This window comes from Somniosus microcephalus, chromosome 21, assembly GCF_052327205.1.
Source record: "Somniosus microcephalus isolate GS21.2 chromosome 21, FLI_Smic_1.0, whole genome shotgun sequence".
In the NCBI taxonomy this organism is placed as follows: Eukaryota; Metazoa; Chordata; class Chondrichthyes; order Squaliformes; family Somniosidae; genus Somniosus; species Somniosus microcephalus.
This window is the reverse complement of record NC_141007.1, coordinates 9,952,846-9,978,586: the sequence shown is the minus strand read 5'-3', so window position 1 is coordinate 9,978,586 and position 25,741 is coordinate 9,952,846.

The window sequence follows — 25,741 nt, the reverse complement described above, 5'->3', positions numbered from 1 at the left end:
TTCCAGCCCAGGTAGATGGCATGCCGGAACCCCATGAGCCTTCGCCGACCATGCAGACACCAGCATTAACACCAGATAATGCAGCACCGCCGCTGCGACGATCGGAGAGGCTTACGAGGCCTCCGGACAGACTGACATACCAGAACTGGTAGTACACTTCACCCCGCCGGACTCAAATCTAAACAAGGGGTGAATGTGGTAAACCACTTTTATCGTTCACTATCGTTACACTATAGTTATCACTGTTGTATTGTTATCACTGTTCTCACTGTTGTATCACTACACGAGGTCGCCTCTTGTCGCGCTGTTATACCTGGGCTGACCACCTCCGACTCCGCCCATGGCTCCACCTACCTGCCCAGGTATAAAGGTAGTCGACTGGCTGGTATTCCTCCTTGTTGGACCCGATCACCCACGAGGGTGGGCTCTGTTATTTAGTCAATAAAAACCTTTAGTTACGTTCCTAACTCATCGCTTTTTATTGGACGAATTGATAGGTATATCACACCGTGACTGGAGAACCAAGTCCAGCTCTCAACAGCCTCCCCTGCGATGCTCAAGTCTCCGCTGGATGGTCGACGCCCGTGCTTCTGGACTCAGCCTTCTTCTTTCACTGTTCTCCAGGAGCGAATCCCTGGGAGGTGATGCAGAGTTGCAGGTAGGTTTGAATCTTCTCATCGCCCATGTTAGATCCGTATATCTTGATGTTGTGTGTCCTTCAATAATTAGACAAGAGACTGCAGGGAACAATCAACAGGTGTTTACTGGATGAGGGTTACTCTAAAACTAACATTACAGATCCCTACTCAGGGTTTATATACAGGTGTGGTCACTGCCGGTACTACAGTATACAGGAGCTGTAAAAAGTAGTTCTCCCCTTAAAGGTACATACACTACACCAACAATGGCTGGTACTACACACACATATTTACATACACCACTACGTGTACAGGTAATAGCTCAGACTGAGCTCTAGACAGCCGATGCACTCCCAGGGGAAGCCTCGCTTGGGGAGTGTATATAAAGAAAGACTTGCATTTACATAGCGCCTTTCACGACCTCAGGACGTCCCAATGCGCTTTACAGCCAATGAAGTACTTTTGGAGTGTAGTCACTGCTGTAATGTAGGAAACGCGGCAGCCAATTTGTACACAGCAATGTGATAATGTCAGAAGTTCAAGTCCCACTCCAGAGGCTTAAACACAAAAATCTAGACTGACACTCCAGTGCAGTGCTGAGGGAGTGCTGCACTGTCGAAGGTGCCGTCTTTTGAATGAGGTGTTAAACTGAGGCCCAGTCTGCCCTCTCAAGTGGACTAAAAGATTCCATGGCACTTTTTTGAAGAAGAGCAGGGGAGTTCTCCCTGGTGTCCTGGCCAATATTTATCCCTCAATCAACATCACTAAAACAGATTATCCAGTCATCATCACATTGCTGTTTGTGGGAGCTTGCTGTACGTAAATCGGCTGTCGCGTTTCCTATATTACAACAGTGACTACACGTCAAAAGCACTTGAGTGGCTGTAAAGCACTTTGTGATGCCCTGAGATCATGAAAGGCGCTACCTAAATGCAAGTATCACTTTCCTCCATGGGTTTCAGCAGAGCGGGAGTCTGCAATGGGGCAGGGGTGGTTCGACTAGGTTGCCAACGTTGCATTAGGTCTGGTTCATCCTGAACGACAGGCTGGGGAGGGGGGTGGATTTGAAGGGATAATTACAGTCCTAGCCCTTTTCGGGCTACCCCAGATCAGCGTATTCCCCAGACGTTCACCTTCAACTAAAGTTAGAGATAGCCAAATTCTATAAGACGCTTAATTGGGTCTAAAGGTCCAGGCTATCTCTCTCTAAAGGAAAGGAACAACTTGAAGATGTTACCGTCTTCCAGATAGCACTTTTAATAAGTTTAACTAGACTGTAACCTTCCGGATATTATGAGGGCCCGGAATACTCCCCCAGAATTCTGTAACTCCTCACCAAAGAGTGTACAGAGATTGAGTTTGCGAGTTTGATACAGAAATACTATGTGAGACAATTCTAAAAATATATAGATTTATTAAAGACATGTAGTTAACAGCTGGTGATTCAATCACAATTTTAACAGTTCAAAATACAAATAGCTTACATTTCTTATTCTCAGAGATCCTTATTCTCAAACCTTAACTTTGTTACATTTTTACATTTCTACTTATTTTTAATCTAGGATATCCACCAAAATCAAATAAGAGTACTTTTGATCCCCGAGACTCGAAGAGTTGAAAACTTACAGAGCTTGCCTCTGAAGTTGAATCACTTGCCCCTTCCAGCGACTTCTGACTTTATATCTGAAAGTTCCATATTTTATACTCTTTTTGTAGTGGTTTATCCTTTGAAGTTTTCTGCCGATGTAAGCTAATTATCTCTAGTCATCTTCTGTTGAATTATTTTCTATTCTTACTGTCAATTCAGCTGTTAACTTTCAGAATCCTGTCTGCTGTATAGGTGTTCAAAAACTTATCATAAAAAATGGTTATAGCAGATTTATCTCTGATGCCATTCTTACGAAGGACTTCAATTCAATTCTTAATTTACCTTAACTGTTTATAAGCAGACGTTGTGTCTCCTAACTGTTCTATTTTCAACACAAACACAATGTGATTGCTTGGTGCATCTATTGATGTAATATTGACAACATTTTCTGTTTGTACCTTTTACAACATGTAAATCAAAAACACTTCTACTAGGGAGTTCTATACATTTCTTAGCTACTTCAATGGTTATATCACAGACTGCTTGTTCTATGTTTAACATAAAAATATTTTACGGCAGGTATTTCTTTTACTTGATGTCATTTTTTCAAAGGCACATGTTTTTTTAATGTTCTGTGTTTCTGTTCTAAGGCCTAGAAATTGACTATAGCCCTGTTTGGGGTGCCAGCCTCGCCAGGGCGCTAAAAGTAGCGCCCCGGAAGCATTCGTGGCCGCCCGCCGGAAATTCAGTTGGAGCGCCCCAAAGGGAAGCGTGGCGCTACTGGAGGCGCCCCACATCCCTCTTGGGGCGCTGCGACTGAATATCGTTGCGCAACGTGGCACTGCGGCACGTCGCGCTGTGGTACTGCAGGCCTTCCTCCCCTTCTTAAAGGGGAGGGGCCTTCTTCATCGCGATCTGGGGCCCAGCTGGGCCCCCGAGGATAACGAGTGCCGGCAAAAGAGCCCGGCACCGAGGAGAAGTGCCGTGCTCTTGGAACGCAGCCGGCACAACGCGGGGGGGTGGGGGGTTAGGAGGCCAGGGACGAGAGCGCAGACAGGTGCTGGCAGGTGGCCAACAACAAAAATGGCCGCCCCGCACCTCTCCTTTAATTTGCGCCTCTACCGCCGCAGGTAGGCCCCCCTGAACCGGTCGCACATAGCGTCCGGCAGTAAATCAGGGGGCGCTTCCAAATATCGCGGCTGGGGCATCAGCAGGGCGCTGCACACACCGATGACGTCATCGGTAGTGGCGCAGCGCTAACGGCTAGCGCCACCACTAGCGTCCCGCGGAATTTAGGGGGAGGCGTGTCCAGTGGCTTGCGACCCACTTAGCGCCCTCTTAAGGCGCTAATGGGTGGCACAGCCCACTGAATTTCTAGGCCTAAGTGTTAGTTTATAACACTTAACTTGGGCATTGCTATTGTGTTTCTTCCAATGTTCAGACATAGAGGAACCTCCAACCTACTATTTCAACAGGGCTATTGTCAACCGATTCCCATTTCAAACGCTTGTATGGTGTTTACAAATTTTGTGTCAACAACCCTTCATCTTATCTCAGAAGCCTGTATTCTGTTTACAGCCTGTGGGCTAGATTTTCAGTATAGACAGTTTTGGGGCGCTAACCTTAGCGCCCGCCCGAAGTTAGCGCCCGCCCCAAAGTAGCGCCCCGTTGCCGGAAATTCAGTGGCTTCGCCCTAAGAGAGTGGTGGAGCGCTAAAAGAGGCGTTGCACTCCTACCTTTAGGCGCTAAGCCGGCGGTCCAGAGGGATAGCGCCCAGGCGGGGCGCAGCACGGGTGCGGTCATTTTTGCACTGACAGCAGACCCCGTGGTGCCGACCAGCTCTTAAAGGGGGAAGGGACGAATTGGTCTGCTGCCACGCCCTGCACACTGCAGCCTTGCAAAGAGTCCTCAACACTACTGCTCAGCCCCAGGGAGTCATGGCAACGCCAGAGAAGGCCCGTCAGCGTGCCCTGCGCTTCTCAGAGGGTGATCTGGACATAATGGTCACAGCTCTGGAGGTGAGGCGCAAGATCTTGTTTCCAGAGAGTGGGAGGAATCCAACCCACCACGACTACACCAAAGCCTGGAAGCAGATCGCCCAGAGGGTGACGTTCACCGGCGAGGCCCCCAGGACCCACGTACAATGCCGTAAGAAATACAACGATCTGACCAGGATTGTGAGGGTGAGTAGCCTTTCCAGTCTCCTCCTCATTCTTGCATGTACACCTGACATGATGGGCAAAGGGACCTGAAAGTCCTATTGGCCAGCCCTCAGCCAGCAGCATTGGGACAGTCATGAGCATCAAATGGCCATTCGGCACTCTACACTTTGGCCAAGCTATTCCACCATGGGAGGCAGTGCACAGTGCATCAGGGCTTCACTCTGTCCAAGCTATTCCACCATGGGAGGCAGTGCACAGTGCATCAGGGCTTCACTCTGTCCAAGCTATTCCACCATGGGAGGCAGTGCACAGTGCATCAGGGCTTCACTCTGTCCAAGCTATTCCACCATGGGAGGCAGTGCACACTACATCAGGGCTTCACTCTGTCCAAGCTATTCCACCATGGGAGGCAGTGCACACTACATCAGGGCTTCACTGCGCACTTACAGCCCGTCCTTTCTCTTGCAGGCTAAAGTAGCGTTTAATCGCCAGGCCCGTGCCAGGGGTGGCCGCGCCAAGCTGCAGAAGCTCACTCGGCTGGAGGAGCGCGTGTGTGTGCTCATGGGAGCCCGTGTGATTGTCCCCACAGCGTGCGGTGTATCCGACCCTCCACTGCCCGGCAATGGTAAGGACCTCGCCTTTTGGCCCTCTCGCGTCGCACTGGCCCATCCGAGCTACCTCCTTTGCCACTGTCCCACCAATGCGCTGAATCCCACCAGTCCTAACACCCTCGCTGACGCCGTCTCCTCACTCTGAAGCTACTCTTGTGCATTCCTGCTTTCAGCTGGTGACGGCCAGGACCCTGAGGCTGCCAGTGACAGCACCTCCGACCAGGAGGAGGAGGAGGAGCAAGCCGGACCTTCGGGGGAACAGTCACGTCCCGCAGGAGAGGAGGAAATGCTTGACACCTCCTCACTGGACGAGTGCCTGAAGGAACTGTCGCAGGGCAATGCAGCTTCTGGGACCAGTGGCGTCCAGCCACCCAGCAGCCGTGCGCGTGGCCCGCGGCCTTTCCCCAAAGGGGGGAAGGATCAGAGGGGAGTGCTGCTGCTCGGCACACTCGCCGTCACCAACGCGGCAAGGGTCCCCTAGTTCGGCCCCCTCCTCCCCAGCGGGAGAGTCGCGACTCCAGTCCGGACACCTTCACTTCGGAGGAGGTGCGGAAGCTGGATAAGATGGCCGACGACTCGGACCGGCGCCACACGGAGCTCATGAGCGTGGTGGGGCGCATGCCTGAGGCCATCGAGTCGCTGGCGACCAGTGTGCGCGAGTTCGGGGCAGCAACTGCCGCGACTGGCCGCATGCTGACTGATGCCATCAAGACCCTGGCGGATGTGATGCGCGCGCACACCAGGGCCACAGGGCCACTCACTGCTGCCACACGCGCTGTCTCAGGCAGGCATCGCCAGGGCAGGCGCCGCGCTGGACCATCCCAGCAAGCCGCCCGTCGGCTGATTGCTGCGGATCCTGCAGTGCGGGCCCGGCCGAGTGCCACCGCGCCACAGCACCAGCCAGCGCATCCCAGACGCCAGCTGGCCCACATTGCGCCATCCGTCGCCGCCATTCCCCCACTGGGGCGTCAAGGGCAAGCGGCTGCAGCTGATGGTGGCCAGGCTCAGGTGCGCCACTCAGCAGATGGCCCCTCGAGGCCCAAACGCCGTGTAGGCCGCCCCCCAGTGGCATCTGGCGGAAGGGCATCTGAGCCTCAGGCACCTTCCCCCAGCCTCGCAGCAGCCACTGGGCAGAGCTTGCGAAGGAGCAGCAGGCAGGGCAGGGGAGGCAAAATGCTGGCCAAGGTCTCGCCCTCGCGGGCCACTCAGTAGAGGGTGTGGCCAGCATTCCTTTAATATGGCGGTGGCCATCTTTATTTTGCCCATGGTTGTGCTTTTGGAGGGCTTTTTTTTTGCGTTAGGCCGACGTTGAGGCCCGGTTTCAATAAAGGTGGAGTGGCTCCTCCCCAGTTTGTGCGAGTGAGTCGTTTGTTGGGCTTTTTGTGGGGCCCGTTTATTGTTTTTGGGGATTCATGTGGGAAGGGCTTTTCATTTTTGTGCAATAAAAAATTATCTTTATTCATGCAGTCTCCATGGTTGTTCTTCTTAGTGTTTGTTGGCTTCGCCGGCTGAGGGCTTGCGGAGCGGCTGCATTCATCTTCCCTCATGGCCCCTGGCCATTCCCTGACAGGGGGCTTAGAAGTACCGTCTAATAAGGTGGCGTCGTGCGGCCCTTGGCCCTGGTCGCTCCCTCCTGGGAACGTACTCCTGCTCCTCCTCCTCCTCCTCCTCCTCCTCCTCATGCTCCTCCTGCTCCTCCTCCTGAGGTGCTGGTCCAACGTCAGGTGGCAGTGCCTGAGTCCTGCGGATAGCCAGGTTGTGTAGCATGCAGCAAACCACCACAAATTGGGAGACCCGGTCCGGCGAATACTGGAGAGCTCCTCCGGAGCGATCAAGGCAGCGGAACCGCTGCTTGAGGACCCCAATAGTTAGCTCGATGATGTTGCGGGTGGTTTGATGGCTCTCGTTGTAGGCCTCTTCAGCAGCGGTCCTGGGCGCGTGGAGCGGGGTCATGAGCCAGGTGCACAAAGGATAGCCTTTGTCCCCGAGTAGCCATCCTCTTGGGGGAGGCTGTGCCTGGAACATGTCATGCACAGTACTCTGCCGCAGGATAAAGGCATCGTGGCTGCTGCCTGGGAAGCTGGCATTGACTGCCATGATGCGCTGCTTGTGGTCACAGACCAGCTGCGCATTCAGAGAATGGTAGCCCTTCCTGTTACGATACTGCTCGCCATGCTCCAGAGGGGCCCGCAAAGCCACATGCGTACAGTCAATGGCGCCCTGGACCAAGGGGAATTCCCCGAGTCTGGAAAATCACAATGCGCGCTGATGCTGGCTCTCCAGGGCCATGGGGAAGGAGATGAATTGGCTTCTCCTTCTGAACAGTGCTTCGGTCACCTGGCGGATGCAGCGATGCGCGCCGTACTGGGAGATGTTTGCTATGTCCCCAGCAGCGTATTGGAAGGAGCCGGTGGCATAGAAGTTCAATGCCACTGTCACCTTCACTTCCACCGACAGAGACGTCCTGCACCTGAGCTTTGGCCGCAGATCTCGGCGAAGCAGGTGGCAGATCTCTGCAATCACCCCCTTTCGGAATCGGAGCCTTTTAACACATCGCGCGGCACTCATGTTTAGGTAGGAGCGCTGCTGGCGGTATAGCCTGACTGGGTAAGGCCTACGTGGCCGACGCCTGTAGCCCCCTCTGCCTCTAGCCAGGGCTGCCCCTCTCACAATGCGTCTGCGAGCCCTACGGACATGGAGCTGCAGCTCCGCGTTGGCACCCCATGCAACCCCCATCAAATCCTGGCAAACACTCTAATTTCCAAATGGCCACTTGCAGCGCTGTTGCCTGAGTCCAAAAATACCTGGCTCTTGCTGCTTGAAACCAGTTAGCTATCCTCCTTGTTGTGTCTCCAGAAATGCGTTGCACAAGACTGTTTTCTGAAAAAAGGATGGCCTTTATACTGGAGAGGACGTTCCCTTTAATTAGCGCCCCCCGGGGCCCGCGCTGGTTGTGTTGCGTTCCTTTTTCCAAACGCTCCGGCCGCCCGCCGCACAATGGGGCGGTCCGACTGAAGTTTGCAATCGGGGCGGCCAAAGGGCGTTGCACGAGGATGTGACGTCATTTTCTGCGCGCGCATCCGGGCGGGCGCTAAACTTTGCGCCGGCGCTAACGGGCAACTTAATTTGGGGCGGGGCGCAAACTGCGCTGCGCCCGGGCGCTACACGCATAGCGCCCGGAAATCACTTCTCTTAAGGCGCTAACTGCTGGCGCAAGCAACTGAAAATCTAGCCCCTAGTCTCTGAGGCTTTTAGATTCTTAAACCCAGTTTTCATGTTTTAATAAAGTCAAAAATTCCGTTCCTCGGATGGTGTATCTTTCTGAAACATAGCTATTCCTTTACAGAGACAGTGGCAAGAAAGTGACCTCTCTCTCTGCCTTTCAAATCCTACTCAGAGTCCACTTCTTCCACCAGCCTACAGCAACCCTGGGACATCCCACTCGATGGACCAGCTCACTGTCCCATCAGCTCAGGGGGAGAAGAAGCGACGAACGTGTTTGGAAAATAACTGACACCTCAGAGTGGGGATTAAGAGTAACCCCTAGGGTGGAGATTCAGAGTAACCCCTAGGGTGGAGATTGAGAATAACCCCTAGGGTGGCGATTGAGAATAAACCCTAGGGTGGCGATTGAGAGTAAGCCCTAGGGTGGAGATTGAGAGTAAACTCTAGGGTGGGGATTGAGAATAAGCTGTAGGGTGGGGATTGAGAGTAAGCCCTAGGGTGGAGATTGAGAGTAAACCCTAGGCTGGAGATTGAGAATAAGCCCTAGGGTGGGGATTGAGAATAAACACTAGGGTGGAGATTGCGAATAAACTCTAGGGTGGGGAATGAGAATAAACTCTAGGGTGGGGATTGAGAGTAAACTCAAGGGTGGGGATTGAGAATAAACTCTAGGGTGGAGATTGAGAATAAGCCCTAGGGTGGCGATTGCGAATAAACACTAGGGTGGAGATTGCGAATAAACTCTAGGGTGGGGAATGAGAATAAACTCTATGGTGGGGATTGAGAGTAAACTCAAGGGTGGTGATTGAGAATAAACTCTAGGGTGGGGATTGAGAGTAAACTCTAGGGTGGGGATTGAGAATAAACTCTAGGGTGGGGATTGAGAGTAAACTCAAGGGTGGGGATTGAGAATAAACTCTAGGGTGGGGATTGAGAATAAACACTAGGGTGGGGATTGAGAATAAACCCTAGGGTGGGGATTGAGAATAAACTCTAGGGTGGGGATTGAGAATAAACTCTAGGGTGGGGATTGAGAGTAAACTCAAGGGTGGAGATTGAGAATAAACCCTAGGGTGGGGATTGAGAACAAACTCTAGGGTGGGGTTTGAGAGTAAACTCAAGGGTGGGGATTGAGAATAAACCTGTAATGAAATCTGTTTGTCTTGCCTGTATTCGTTTTGCACTCATGTATATTACCCTCCCCCACTGTGTATAGTTTCACTTCCTCTTTCCTGACAAACCTGGAAGGTTCCAGGTCTTGGCTCTTGGCTCCGCCCCTGACTTCTCTTACATAAAGATTCCAGGATCTGTATGACTCATTCCTGTGAGCCAGTCGGTGTGTTGAGATGTTAGCTCTGATCTTAGTGATTAAAAGCCAACTTGCTAAAGTCTAAGGCCTAGAAATTGAGTTTTGGCGCAGCCAGGGCTTTAGCGCCGGAAGTTAGTGCCGGAGCTAAGTCGCGCTGGTCGGGCCCAAAATTCAATAGTTCTGCGCCCAAACGGCTGCCGGCGCTGGTGAGAGCTGTTTGCGCCTGAAAACTGGCGCAACGCGCTGAATTTCGGCGCTATTCCGGCGCTGCGGCGCCCGCTGCGGTGCGGCAGGTTTGGGAAGTGCAGGCCTCCTCCTTCCCTTAAGGAGGAGCAGCCTGCACCCGGCCGCGGCCCGCGAAAATCTTTTTAAAAATGAGCCCGGCACCTCGGACAAGTGCCGGGCTTGCTTCTGTTCCGGGGGGGGGGGGGGGAAGTCCGGGGAGGGAGCTGCGGCCAGGCGGCCGGCGGGAAAGCGGCCGGCCGCCGCGGGGCCTTTAATGCGCCGGCGCAAAGTCATGTAAGACTCTGTTGCCAGAGTCTTAGTTGCGGCTGCCACGGGCGAGGCGGCCGCAACTGAATTTCGGCGCTGGGGCCCGTCGGCATGGCAACCGGGACGCTGCACACACCGATGACGTCATCGGTGCCGGCGCAGCGCTACCGGTCTACTGCGGCGGAAGGGCCCCAGGCAATTTCGGCGCCGGCGCCAATTGCAGCGCTAGGCCCTCTAGCGCCGCAAAATCGGCGCTAAGGGCACTGAATTTCTAGGCCTATGGCCTAGAAATTCACTAGCCTTAGCGCCGCTTTTGAGGCGCTAGAGGGACTAGCGCCAGAGTTATGGCCATTTGAAAAATTGAGTGGGGCCCTAAAGCGGCGTTGCACCGGTAGCGCTGCACCGGCACCGATGACGTCATCGGTGTGCGCAGCGTCCCGGTTGCCGTGGTAACCCGCCCGAACTCCGAAATTGAGTTGCGGCCGCCTCGCCCGTGGCAGCCGCAAGCAACGTTCTGTAAAAGGTGCCTTGCTGAAGTTAGCGCCGGCGCATTAAGGTCGCGCGGCGGCCGGCCGCTTCCCCGGCGGCCGCCTGCCCGCACCTCCCTCCCCGGACTCCTCCAAGATGCGTGTGGGCCGCGAGCCCGGCACTTCTCCGAGGTGCCGGGCTCATTTTTATTCAGCCGTCAACAGCCAGCGGTCGGGTGCAGGCAGCTCCTCCTTAACGGAAGGAGGAGGCCTGCACTTCCCCAGCCTGCCGCACCGCATCGGGCGCCGCAGCGCCGGAACAGCGCCGCAATGGGGCAGGTAGCGCCCATTGGGAGGCGCTGAAACCCTCCAGTAGCGCCGGCAGCCGTTTGGGCGCGGCGCTACTGAATTTTTGGCGCGCGCAGGGGGACTTAGCGCCGGCACTAACTTCCGGCGCTAAAGCCCTGGCTGCGCCAAAACCCAATTTCTAGGCCTATGGCCTAGAAATTCACTAGCCTTAGCGCCGCTTTTGAGGCGCTAGAGGGACTAGCGCCAGAGTTATGGCCATTTGAAAAATTGAGTGGGGCCCTAAAGCGGCGTTGCACCGGTAGCGCTGCGCCGGCACCGGTGACGTCATCGGTGTGCGCAGCGTCCCGGTTGCCGTGGTAACCCGCCCGAACTCCGAAATTGAGTTGCGGCCGCCTCGCCCGTGGCAGCCGCAAGCAACGTTCTGTAAAAGGTGCCTTGCTGAAGTTAGCGCCGGCGCATTAAGGTCGCGCAGCGGCCGGCCGCTTCCCCGGCGGCCGCCTGCCCGCACCTCCCTCCCCGGACTCCTCCAAGACCCCCCCGCGGCACAGATGCGTGTGGGCCGCGAGCCCGGCACTTCTCCGAGGTGCCGGGCTCATTTTTATTCAGCCGTCAACAGCCAGCGGTCGGGTGCAGGCAGCTCCTCCTTAACGGAAGGAGGAGGCCTGCACTTCCCCAGCCTGCCGCACCGCATCGGGCGCCGCAGCGCTGGAACAGCGCCGCAATGGGGCAGGTAGCGCCCATTGGGAGGCGCTGAAACCCTCCAGTAGCGCCGGCAGCCGTTTGGGTGCAGCGCTACTGAATTTTTGGCGCACGCAGGGGGACTTAGCGCCGGCACTAACTTCCGGCGCTAAAGCCCTGGCTGTGCCAAAACCCAATTTCTAGGCCTATAACTTCTAGTTTTGTGATTATTGAAGGCACATCAATTTTAATCACTAAAGAATACTAGGATGGATCGACTCCTAAAACCAGAGCGTCTGGACTTGGATCCACATTCTGCTGAAGCATCAAATCAATTTGGACACTGACTCAAATGCTTCGAACTCTTCGCAAGGGCCTCATCCGCTAGCGAGGTAGATAAACTGAGTCTACTGACTACTCGCGTTAATCATCGGATTTATTCGTTCATCCGGACGCCACCTCTTACACAGAGGCCATCACTATCCTGAAGGCCCAATACCAGAGGCCAGTAAACAAAGTGTACGCCAGACATCTGCTGGCTACACGCAGGCAGCGACCTGAGGAATCAATGGACGATTTCTTACAGGGCCTAAAGGACTTGGGGCTAGATTTTCAGTTTAGGCAGTTTTGGGGCGCTAGCTTTAGCGCCCGCCCGAAGTTAGCGCCCGCCCCAAAGTAGCGCCCCGTTGCCGGGAATTCAGTGGCTTCGCCCTAAGAGGTTGGTGGAGCGCTAAAAGAGGCGTTCCACTACTCTCTTTAGGCGCTAAGCCGGCGGTCCAGAGGGATAGCGCCCAGGCGGGGCGCAGCACGGGTGCGGTCATTTTTGCACTGACAGCAGACCCCGTGGTGCCGACCAGCTCTTAAAGGGGGAAGGGACGAATTAGTCTGCTGCCACGCCCTGCACACTGCAGCCTTGCAAAGAGGCCTCAACACTACTGCTCAGCCCCAGGGAGTCATGGCAACGCCAGAGAAGGCCCGTCAGCGTGCCCTGCGCTTCTCAGAGGGTGATCTGGACATCATGCTCACAGCTCTGGAGGTGAGGCGCAAGATCTTGTTTCCAGACAGTGGGAGGAATCCAACCCACCACGACTACACCAAAGCCTGGAAGCAGATCGCCCAGAGGGTGACATTCACCGGCGAGGCCCCCAGGACCCACACACAATGCCGTAAGAAGTACAACGATCTGACCAGGATTGTGAGGGTGAGTAGCCTTTCCAGTCTCCTCCTCATTCTTGCATGTACACCTGACATGATGGGCAAAGGGACCTGAAAGTCCTTTTGGCCAGCCCTCAGCCAGCAGCATTGGGACAGTCATGAGCATCAAATGGCCATTCGGCACTCTACACTTTGGCCAAGCTATTCCACCATGGGAGGCAGTGCACACTACATCAGGGCTTCACTCTGTCCAAGCTATTCCACCATGGGAGGCAGTGCACACTACATCAGGGCTTCACTCTGTCCAAGCTATTCCACCATGGGAGGCAGTGCACACTACATCAGGGCTTCACTCTGTCCAAGCTATTCCACCATGGGAGGCAGTGCACACTACATCAGGGCTTCACTCTGTCCAAGCTATTCCACCATGGGAGGCAGTGCACACTACATCAGGGCTTCACTGCGCCCTTACAGCCCGTCCTTTCTCTTGCAGGCTAAAGTAGCGTTTAATCGCCAGGCCCGTGCCAGGGGTGGCCGCGCCAAGCTGCAGGAGCTCACTCGGCTGGAGGAGCGCGTGTGTGTGCTCATGGGAGCACGTGTGATTGTCCCCACAGCGTGCGGTGTATCCGACCCTCCACTGCCCGGCAATGGTAAGGACCTCGCCTTTTGGCCCTCTCGCGTCGCACTGGCCCATCCGAGCTATCTCCTTTGCCACTGTCCCACCAATGCGCTGAATCCCACCAGTCCTAACTCCCTCGCTGACGCCGTCTCCTCACTCTGAAGCTACTCTTGTGCATTCCTGCTTTCAGCTGGTGACGACCAGGACCCTGAGGCTGCCAGTGACAGCACCTCCAACCAGGAGGAGGAGGAGGAGCAAGCCGGACCTTCGGGGGAACAGTCACGTCCCGCAGGAGAGGAGGAAATGCTCGACACCTCCTCACTGGACGAGTGCCTGGAGGAACTGTCGCAGGGCAATGCAGCTTCTGGGACCAGTGGCGTCCAGCCACCCAGCAGCCGTGCGCGTGGCCCGCGGCCTTCCCCCCAAAGGGGGGAAGGATCAGAGGGGAGTGCTGCTGCTCGGCAAACTCGCCGTCACCAACGCGGCAAGGGTCCCCTAGTTCGGCCCCCTCCTCCCCAGCGGGAGAGTCGCGACTCCAGTCCGGACACCTTCACTTCGGAGGAGGTGCGGAAGCTCGATCAGATGGCCGACGACTCGGACCGGCGCCACACGGAGCTCATGAGCGTGGTGGGGCGCATGCCTGAGGCCATCGAGTCGCTGGCGACCAGTGTGCGCGAGTTCGGGGCAGCAACTGCCGCGACTGGCCGCATGCTAACTGATGCCGTCAAGACCCTGGCGGATGTGATGCGCGCGCACACCAGGACCAGAGGGCCACTCACTGCTGCCACACGCGCTGTCTCAGGCAGGCATCGCCAGGGCAGGCGCCGCGCTGGACCATCCCAGCAAGCCGGCCGTCGGCTGATTGCTGCGGATCCTGCAGTGCGGGCCCGGCCGAGTGCCACCGCGCCACAGCACCAGCCAGCGCATCCCAGACGCCAGCTGGCCCACATTGCACCATCCGTCGCCGCCATTCCCCCTCTGGGGCGTCAAGGGCAAGCGGCTGCAGCTGATGGTGGCCAGGCTCAGGCGCGCCACTCAGGAGACGGCCCCTCGAGGCCCAAACGCCGTGTAGGCCGCCCCCCAGTGGCATCTGGCGGAAGGGCATCTGAGCCTCAGGCGCCTTCCCCCAGCCTCGCAGCAGCCACTGGGCAGAGCTTGCGAAGGAGCAGCAGGCAGGGCAGGGGAGGCAAAATGCTGGGCAAGGTCTCGCCCTCGCGGGCCACTCAGTAGAGGGTGTGGCCAGCTTTCCTTTAATATGGCGGTGGCCATCTTTATTTTGCCCATGGTTGTGCTTTTGGAGGGCTTTTTTTTTGCGTTAGGCCGACGTTGAGGCCCGGTTTCAATAAAGGTGGAGTGGCTCCTCCCCAGTTTGTGGGAGTGAGTCGTTTGTTGGGCTTTTTGTGGGGCCCGTTTATTGTTTTTGGGGATTCATGTGGGAAGGGCTTTTCATTTTTGTTTAATAAAAAATTATCTTTATTCATGCAGTCTCCATGGTTGTTCTTCTTAGTGTTTGTTGGCTTCGCCGGCTGAGGGCTTGCGGAGCGGCTGCATTCATCTTCCCTCATGGCCCCTGGCCATTCCCTGACAGGGGGCTTAGAAGTACCGTGTAATAAGGTGGCGTCGTGCGGCCCTTGGCCCTGGTCGCTCCCTCCTGGGAACGTACTCCTGCTCCTCCTCCTCCTCCTCCTCCTCCTCCTCATGCTCCTCCTGCTCCTCCTCCTGAGGTGCTGGTCCAACGTCAGGTGGCAGTGCCTGAGTCCTGCGGATAGCCAGGTTGTGTAGCATGCAGCAAACCACCACAAATTGGGAGACCCGGTCCGGCGAATACTGGAGAGCTCCTCCGGAGCGATCAAGGCAGCGGAACCGCTGCTTGAGGACCCCAATAGTTAGCTCGATGATGTTGCGGGTGGTTTGATGGCTCTCGTTGTAGGCCTCTTCAGCAGCGGTCCTGGGCGCGCGGAGCGGGGTCATGAGCCAGGTGCACAAAGGATAGCCTTTGTCCCCGAGTAGCCATCCTCTTGGGGGAGGCTGTGCCTGGAACATGTCATGCACAGTACTCTGCCGCAGGATAAAGGCATCGTGGCTGCTGCCTGGGAAGCTGGCATTGACTGCCATGATGCGCTGCTTGTGGTCACAGACCAGCTGCACATTCAGAGAATGGTAGCCCTTCCTGTTGCGATACTGCTCGCCATGCTCCAGAGGGGCCCGCAAAGCCACATGCGTACAGTCAATGGCGCCCTGCACCAAGGGGAATTCCCCGAGTCTGGAAAATCCCAATGCGCGCTGATGCTGGCTCTCCAGGGCCATGGGGAAGGAGATGAATTGGCTTCTCCTTCTGAACAGTGCTTCGGTCACCTGGCGGATGCAGCGATGCACGCCGTACTGGGAGATGTTTGCTATGTCCCCAGCAGCGTATTGGAAGGAGCCGGTGGCATAGAAGTTCAATGCCACTGTCACCTTCACTTCCACCGACAGAGACGTCCTGCACCTGAGCTTTGGCCGCAGATCTCGGCGAAGCAGGTGGCAGATCTCTGCAATCACCCCCTTCCGGAATCGGAGCCTTTTAACACATCGCGCGGCACTCATGTTTAGGTAGGAGCGCTGCTGGCGGTATAGCCTGACTGGGTAAGGCCTACGTGGCCGACGCCTGTAGCCCCCTCTGCCTCTAGCCAGGGCTGCCCCTCTCACAATACGTCTGCGAGCCCTACGGACATGGAGCTGCAGCTCCGCGTTGGCACCCCATGCAACCCCCATCAAATCCTGGCAAACACTCTAATTTCCAAATGGCCACTTGCAGCGCTGTTGCCTGAGTCCAAAAATACCTGGCTCTTGCTGCTTGAAACCAGTTAGCTATCCTCCTTGTTGTGTCTCCAGAAATGCGTTGCACAAGACTGTTTTCTGAAATAATGGATGGCCTTTATACTGGAGAGGACGTTCCCTTTAATTAGCGCCCCCCGGGGCCCGCGCTGGTTGTGTTGCGTTCCTTTTTCCAAACGCTCCGGCCGCCCGCCGCACAATGGGGCGGTCCGACTGAAGTTTGCAATCGGGGCGGCCAAAGGGCGTTGCACGAGGATGTGACGTCATTTTCTGCGCGCGCATCCGGGCGGGCGCTAAACTTTGCGCCGGCGCTAACGGGCAACTTAATTTGGGGCGGGGCGCAAACTGCGCTGCGCCCGGGCGCTACACGCATAGCGCCCGGAAATCACTTCTCTTAAGGCGCTAACTGCTGGCGCAAGCAACTGAAAATCTAGCCCTTGGTCCGGGACTGTAACTGCAAGGCCGTGACGGCCAACGCGTACTCTGACGAATTGGTCCGCGATTCCTTCATCACGGGCCTCAAATCGAATTATATCCGGCAGAGACTGCTGGAGAAGGAGGCCCTGGACTTAAAAAAGGCAGTGGCCACTGCGCGATCGCTGGACGTGGCCCAGAAAAACTCTGGGCTAGATTTTCAGTCGCTTGCGCCAGCAGTTAGCGCCTTAAGAGAAGTGATTTCCGGGCGCTATGCGTGTAGCGCCCGGGCGCAGCGCAGTTTGCGCCCCGCCCCAAATTAAGTTGCCCGTTAGCGCCGGTGCAAAGTTTAGCGCCCGCCCGGATGCGCGCGCAGAAAATGACGTCACATCCTCGTGCAACGCCCTTTGGCCGCCCCGATTGCAAACTTCAGTCGGACCGCCCCATTGTGCGGCGGGCGGCCGGAGCGTTTGGAAAAAAGAACGCAACACAACCAGCGCGGGCCCCGGGGGGCGCTAATTAAAGGGAACGTCCTCTCCAGTATAAAGGCCATCCTTTTTTCAGAAAACAGTCTTGTGCAACGCATTTCTGGAGACACAACAAGGAGGATAGCTAACTGCTTTCAAGCAGCAAGAGCCAGGTATTTTTGGACTCAGGCAACAGCGCTGCAAGTGGCCATTTGGAAATTAGAGTGTTTGCCAGGATTTGATGGGGGTTGCATGGGGTGCCAACGCGGAGCTGCAGCTCCATGTCCGTAGGGCTCGCAGACGCATTGTGAGAGGGGCAGCCCTGGCTAGAGGCAGAGGGGGCTACAGGCGTCGGCCACGTAGGCCTTACCCAGTCAGGCTATACCGCCAGCAGCGCTCCTACCTAAACATGAGTGCCGCGCGATGTGTTAAAAGGCTCCGATTCCGAAAGGGGGTGATTGCAGAGATCTGCCACCTGCTTCGCCGAGATCTGCGGCCAAAGCTCAGGTGCAGGACGTCTCTGTCGGTGGAAGTGAAGGTGACAGTGGCATTGAACTTCTATGCCACCGGCTCCTTCCAATACGCTGCTGGGGACATAGCAAACATCTCCCAGTACGGCGCGCATCGCTGCATCCGCCAGGTGACCGAAGCACTGTTCAGAAGGAGAAGCCAATTCATCTCCTTCCCCATGGCCCTGGAGAGCCAGCATCAGCGCGCATTGGGATTTTCCAGACTCGGGGAATTCCCCTTGGTGCAGGGCGCCATTGACTGTACGCATGTGGCTTTGCGGGCCCCTCTGGAGCATGGCGAGCAGTATCGCAACAGGAAGGGCTACCATTCTCTGAATGTGCAGCTGGTCTGTGACCACAAGCAGCGCATCATGGCAGTCAATGCCAGCTTCCCAGGCAGCAGCCACGATGCCTTTATCCTGCGGCAGAGTACTGTGCATGACATGTTCCAGGCACAGCCTCCCCCAAGAGGATGGCTACTCGGGGACAAAGGCTATCCTTTGTGCACCTGGCTCATGACCCCGCTCCGCGCGCCCAGGACCGCTGCTGAAGAGGCCTACAACGAGAGCCATCAAACCACCCGCAACATCATCGAGCTAACTATTGGGGTCCTCAAGCAGCGGTTCCGCTGCCTTGATCGCTCCGGAGGAGCTCTCCAGTATTCGCCGGACCGGGTCTCCCAATTTGTGGTGGTTTGCTGCATGCTACACAACCTGGCTATCCGCAGGACTCAGGCACTGCCACCTGACGTTGGACCAGCACCTCAGGAGGAGGAGCAGGAGGAGCATGAGGAGGAGGAGGAGGAGGAGGAGGAGCAGGAGTACGTTCCCAGGAGGGAGCGACCAGGGCCAAGGGCCGCACGACGCCACCTTATTACACGGTACTTCTAAGCCCCCTGTCAGGGAATGGCCAGGGGCCATGAGGGAAGATGAATGCAGCCGCTCCGCAAGCCCTCAGCCGGCGAAGCCAACAAACACTAAGAAGAACAACCATGGAGACTGCATGAATAAAGATAATTTTTTATTACACAAAAATGAAAAGCCCTTCCCACATGAATCCCCAAAAACAATAAACGGGCCCCACAAAAAGCCCAACAAACGACTCACTCCCACAAACTGGGGAGGAGCCACTCCACCTTTATTGAAACCGGGCCTCAACGTCGGCCTAACGCAAAAAAAAAGCCCTCCAAAAGCACAACCATGGGCAAAATAAAGATGGCCACCGCCATAGTAAAGGAAAGCTGGCCACACCCTCTACTGAGTGGCCCGCGAGGGCGAGACCTTGGCCAGCATTTTGCCTCCCCTGCCCTGCCTGCTGCTCCTTCGCAAGCTCTGCCCAGTGGCTGCTGCGAGGCTGGGGGAAGGCGCCTGAGGCTCAGATGCCCTTCCGCCAGATGCCGCTGGGGGGCGGCCTACACGGCGTTTGGGCCTCGAGGGGCCGTCTCCTGAGTGGCGCACCTGAACCTGGCCACCATCAGCTGCAGCCGCTTGCCCTTGACGCCCCAGAGGGGGAATGGCGGCGACGGATGGCGCAATGTGGGCCAGCTGGCGTCTGGGATGCGCTGGCTGGTGCTGTGGCGCGGTGGCACTCGGCCGGGCCCGCACTGCAGGATCCGCAGCAATCAGCCGACGGCCGGCTTGCTGGGATGGTCCAGCGCGGCGCCTGCCCTGGCGATGCCTGCCTGAGACAGCGCGTGTGGCAGCAGTGAGTGGCCCTGTGGTCCTGGTGTGCGCGCGCATCACATCCGCCAGGGTCTTGACGGCATCAGTTAGCATGCGGCCAGTCGCGGCAGTTGCTGCCCCGAACTCGCGCACACTGGTCGCCAGCGACTCGATGGCCTCAGGCATGCGCCCCACCACGCTCATGAGCTCCGTGTGGCGCCGGTCCGAGTCGTCGGCCATCTGATCGAGCTTCCGCACCTCCTCCGAAGTGAAGGTGTCCGGACTGGAGTCGCGACTCTCCCGCTGGGGAGGAGGGGGCCGAACTAGGGGACCCTTGCCGCGTTGGTGACGGCGAGTGTGCCGAGCAGCAGCACTCCCCTCTGATCCTTCCCCCCTTTGGGGGGAAGGCCGCGGGCCACGCGCACGGCTGCTGGGTGGCTGGACGCCACTGGTCCCAGAAGCTGCATTGCCCTGCGACAGTTCCTCCAGGCACTCGTCCAGTGAGGAGGTGTCAAGCATTTCCTCCTCTCCTGCGGGACGTGACTGTTCCCCCGAAGGTCCGGCTTGCTCCTCCTCCTCCTCCTGGTTGGAGGTGCTGTCACTGGCAGCCTCAGGGTCCTGGTCGTCACCAGCTGAAAGCAGGAATGCACAAGAGTAGCTTCAGAGTGAGGAGACGGCGTCAGCGAGGGAGTTAGGACTGGTGGGATTCAGCGCATTGGTGGGACAGTGGCAAAGGAGGTAGCTCGGATGGGCCAGTGCGACGCGAGAGGGCCAAAAGGCGAGGTCCTTACCATTGCCGGGCAGTGGAGGGTCGGATACACCGCACACTGTGGGGACAATCACACGGGCTCCCATGAGCACACACACGCGCTCCTCCAGCCGAGTGAGCTTCTGCAGCTTGGCGCGGCCACCCCTGGCACGGGCCTGGCGATTAAACGCTACTTTAGCCTGCAAGAGAAAGGACGGGCTGTAAGTGCGCAGTGAAGCCCTGATGTAGTGTGCACTGCCTCCCATGGTGGAATAGCTTGGACAGAGTGAAGCCCTGATGTAGTGTGCACTGCCTCCCATGGTGGAATAGCTTGGCCAAAGTGTAGAGTGCTGAATGGCCATTTGATGCTCATGACTGTCCCAATGCTGCTGGCTGAGGGCTGGCCAAAAGGACTTTCAGGTCCCTTTGCCCATCATGTCAGGTGTACATGCAAGAATGAGGAGGAGACTGGAAAGGCTACTCACCCTCACAATCCTGGTCAGATCGTTGTATTTCTTACGGCATTGTTTGTGGGTCCTGGGGGCCTCGCCGGTGAACGTCACCCTCTGGGCGATCTGCTTCCAGGCTTTGGTGTAGTCGTGGTGGGTTGGATTCCTCCCACTCTCTGGAAACAAGATCTTGCGCCTCACCTCCAGAGCTGTGACCATTATGTCCAGATCACCCTCTGAGAAGCGCAGGGCACGCTGACGGGCCTTCTCTGGCGTTGCCATGACTCCCTGGGGCTGAGCAGTAGTGTTGAGGCCTCTTTGCAAGGCTGCAGTGTGCAGGGCGTGGCAGCAGACCAATTCGTCCCTTCCCCCTTTAAGAGCTGGTCGGCACCACGGGGTCTGCTGTCAGTGCAAAAATGACCGCACCCGTGCTGCGCCCCGCCTGGGCGCTATCCCTCTGGACCGCCGGCTTAGCGCCTAAAGAGAGTAGTGGAACGCCTCTTTTAGCGCTCCACCAACCTCTTAGGGCGAAGCCACTGAATTCCCGGCAACGGGGCGCTACTTTGGGGCGGGCGCTAACTTCGGGCGGGCGCTAAAGCTAGCGCCCCAAAACTGCCTATACTGAAAATCTAGCCCTCTGACTCTTATTCTTCCGGCCATGTGGCCCTCACCGCCTTGTGCGCGCCGAGCAGGCCGCCATCTTGGAATCAGCCATCTTCCCCATCCAGGTCTCAGACCAGCTCTACACTGCCGGAGTCCCCACATAGAAGTTCACCCAGGAGTCCTACTACAGCGGCAATGTCTCGAGGCCCGAAATGCTACTTCTGCGGCCAGGCCAAGCACCCCAGACAACGATGCCCAGCGAATGACGCTACTTGCTTCAAATGTAAGAAAAAGGGGCATTTTAGCAAAGTCTGCAGGGGGAATCCGATTTCCAAATCCGTCACCGCCTCGTGCGTGCCGTGCGGGCCGCCATCTTGGGATCCGCCATCTTTTCCCGACTCAACAGCCGCCCAGGGCCCAACAGTGGCTTCGATCACGGTGGATCAATCCAGGCCACACCCGTTGACAAAATCCATGATGGACATACAGGTAAACGGGAATTTAACGAAATGTTTAATTGACTGTGGGAGTACCGAGAGTTTTATCCACCATAGCCTGGTACGGCGGCACTCATTAACGGTAACCCCTACACGGAGCAGAATTGCTATGGCTGCTAAGCCCCACACTTCGGACATTTTGGGCTACTGTGTGGTAACACTGACTGTAAAAGGCACGGACTACAAGGATTTTAAACTCCTCGTGATGCCAGAACTCTGTGTTAATGTAATCTTGGGCCTGGACTTCTAGTGCCACCATGAAAGTGTCACGCTAGCATATGGCGGGTCCCAGCCGCCACTCACAGTCTGTGGCCTATCAACCTTAAAAATCAGCCCGCCCTCTTTATTCGCTAATCTCGCTCCGAACTGTAGGCCCATAGCGACCAAAAGTAGATGGTACAGTCTGGAAGACAGACACTTTATCAAGGCGGAAGTGGACAGACTCCTGCGGGAAGGCATTATTGAATGCAGTACCAGTCCGTGGCGTGCCCAAGTAGTCATAGTTAAAAATAGCGAAAAGAAACGGATGGTAATTGACTACAGCCAGACTGTTAATATTTATACCCAGCTGGACGCCTACCCTTTACCCCGCATATCAGAAATGGTCAACCAGATCGCGCAATACCGAGTCTTCTCGACTATCGACCTCAAATCCGCGTATCACCAGCTCCCCATTAGAACGGAGGACCGCCCATACACCGCCTTTGAGGCGAACGGACGCCTCTACCATTTTCTCAGAGTGCCCTTCGGGGTAACAAATGGGGTCTCGGTCTTCCAACGTGAGATGGACCGCATGGTTGACGAGAATAAACTACAAGCTACCTACCCCTATCTGGACAATGTCACTATCTGCGGGCACAACCAGCAAGACCACGATCTAAATCTTGCGAGATTTTTAAAAACTGCCCTAAAGCTGAATCTAACCTACAACGAAGACAAATGTGTCTTCAACACAACCCGTCTCTGTATCCTCGGCTGTGTGGTGGAAGATGGGGTAATTGGACCGGACCCTGACCGATTACGCCCCCTAAAGGAACTGCCCCTGCCACACAATCCCAAAGCCTTAAAAAGGTGCCTGGGATTTTTTTCGTATTATGCCCAATGGGTGCCCAATTACTCTGATAAGGCCCGACCCCTCATTAAATCGACGTCCTTCCCACTATCAGCTGAAGCTCGGGAGGCTTTCACCAGTATCAAACAGGACATTGAAAGGGCTGCACTGTGTGCAGTGGACGAAAGCATTCCCTTTCAAGTCGAAAGCGATGCGTCAGACTTTGCTTTAGCTGCGACCCTCAATCAGGCTGGGAGACCTGTGGCCTTCTTCTCCCGAACCCTTCAGGGACCTGAAATCAGGCACTCTTCTGTCGAGAAGGAGGCACAGGCTATAGTGGAGGCAGTGCGGCACTGGAGACACTACCTAGCCGGCAAACGTTTCACCCTGCTCACCGACCAGCGGTCGGTGGCTTTCATGTTTAATAACAAACAAAGGGGGAAAATCAAGAATGACAAAATACTCAGGTGGAGGATCGAACTATCCACGTTCGACTATGATATTATGTACAGGCCGGGAGCCCTTAATGAACCCCCAGACGCCCTATCGCGGGGAATGTGTGCCAGCATTCATACGGACAAATTACAGGGTCTCCACAACGACCTCTGTCACCCAGGGGTCACCCGACTATACCATTTTATAAAGTCCCGCAATCTGCCCCACTCCATCGAGGAGGTCAGGGCAATGACCAGAGCCTGCCGCATCTGTGCGGAATGCAAGCCTCGTTTCTACAGGCCTGACCGTGCACACCTTATCAAAGCCACACGGCCATTCGAGTGCCTGAGTCTGGACTTCAAGGGACCCCTTCCCTCTGCTGACCGTAACGTATACTTCCTCAATATCATTGATGAATATTCCCGCTTCCCCTTCGCCATTCCGTGCCCAGACATGACCAGTGCCACGGTCATCAAGTGTCTCGATAATCTATTCTGCATGTTTGGCATGCCGAACTACATACACAGCGATAGGGGGACGTCATTTATGAGTGACGAACTGCGCCAGTTCTTGCTCTCAAAGGGGATAGCCACTAGCAGAACCACTAGCTACAACCCCCGGGGTAATGGGCAAGTGGAAAGGGAGAATGCTACTGTTTGGAAGGCTGTCACGTTAGCCTTAAAGTCAAAAGGCCTTCCGACCTCCCGCTGGCAGGAAGTCCTCCCAGACGTGCTCCACTCCATAAGGTCTCTGTTATGTACAGCCACTAACGCTACCCCTCACGAAAAGATGTTCATTTTCCCCCGAAAATCTACCTCGGGCATATCTCTACCAGCGTGGCTGACGTCTCCGGGGACAGTACTATTGCGGAAGCACGTGAGAGGCCATAAAACGGATCCCCTTGTGGAAAAGGTACAGCTCCTCCATGCAAACCCTCAGTACGCCTATATCGAATACTCTGACGGGCAAGAGGACACTGTTTCCATAAAAGACCTCGCCCCCTCGGGGAGCGGAGAGAACGATGAGAGACTACCCGAGGAAGACCTACACCAAAAAGAGACAGGACGCCCAGAGGTATCAATACCCAACTTTAACCTGGAGGACTCTGCAGATAACCTGGAAGACACTGCGGAGGCCCGGACAGCGGAGGAACCAGAATCCATTCCCCTAGAGGCACCCCAACCGGCTTTGCGCCAATCACTGAGAACCGCAAAACCTACTGACAGACTCACTTATACCAACTTTTAAGAAACATCACCCCGATGGACTAAATCTAAAGAAGGGGTGACTGTAATGAAATCTGTTTGTCTTGCCTGTATTCATTTTGCACTCATGTATATTACCCTCCCCCACACGGTGTATAGTTTCACTTCCTCTTTCCTGACGAACCTGGAATGTTCCAGGTCTTGGCTCTTGGCTCCACCCCTGACTTCTCTGACATAAAGATCCCAGGATCTTTATGACTCATTCCTGCGAGCCAGTCAGTGTGTTGAGATGTTAGCTCTGATCTTAGTGATTAAAAGCCAACTTGTTAAAGTTTATAACTTCTAGTTTTCTGGTTATTGAAGGCACATCAAAACCCTAGGGTGGGGATTGAGAATAAACCCTAGGGAGGGGATTGAAAATAAACCGTAGGGTGGGGATTGAGAATAAACTCTAGGGTGGGAATTGAGAGTAAACACTAGGGTGGGGATTGAGAATAAACCCTAGGGTGGGGATTGAGAATAAATTCTAGGGTGGGAACTGAGAGTATACCCTAGAGTGGAGATTGAGAATAAAGTCTAGGGTGGAGATTGAGAGTAAACTCTAGGGTGGGGATTGAGAATAAACTCTAGGGTGGGGATTGAGAATAAACTCTGGGTGGGGATTGAGAATAAACTCCAGGGTGCGGATTGAGAATAAAGTCTAGGGTGGGGATGGAGAATAAACTCTTGGGTGGGGATTCAGAGTAAACTCTAGGGTGGAGATTGAGAATGAACTCTAGGGTGGGGATTGAGAGTAAACTCTAGGGTGGGGATTGAGAATAAACTCTAGAGTGGGGATTGAGAATAAACACTAGGTTGGGGATTGAGAATAAACTCGAGGGTGGGGATTGAGAATAAACACTAGGGTGGAGATTGAGAAAAAACCATAGGGTGGGGTTTGAGTATAAACTCTAGGGTGGGGATTGAGAAGAATCTCTAGTGTGGAGATTGAAAATAAACTCTAGGGTGGGGATGGAGAATAAACTCTAGTGTGGGGATTCAGAATAAACTCTAGTTTGGGGATTGAGAATAAATTCTAGGGTGGGGATTGAGAATAAACTCTAGGGTGGGGATTGAGAATAAAATCTAGGGTGGGGATTGAGAATAAACTCTAGGGTGGGGATTGCGAATAAACCCAAGGGTGGGGATTGAGAATAAACTCTAGGGTGGGGATTGAGAATGAACTCTAGGGTGGGGATTGAGAATAAACCCTAGGGTGGGGATTGAGAATAAATTCTAGGGTGGAGATTGAGATTAAACCCTAGAGTGGAGATTGAGAATAAACTCTAGGGTGGAGATTGAGAATAAACTCTAGGGTGGAGATTGAGAATATACTCAAGGGTGGAGATTGAGAATAAACACTAGTGTGGAGATTGAGAATAAACTCCATGGTGGTGATGGAGAATAAACTCTAGTGTGGGGATTGAGAATAAACTCTCGGGTGGGGATTGAGAATAAACTCTAGGGTGGGGATTGAGAATAAACTCTAGGGTGGGGATTGAGAATAAACACTAGGGTGGGGATTGAGAGTAAACTCTAGGGTGCGGATTGAGAATAAATTATAGGATGGAGATTGAGAATAAACTCTAGGGA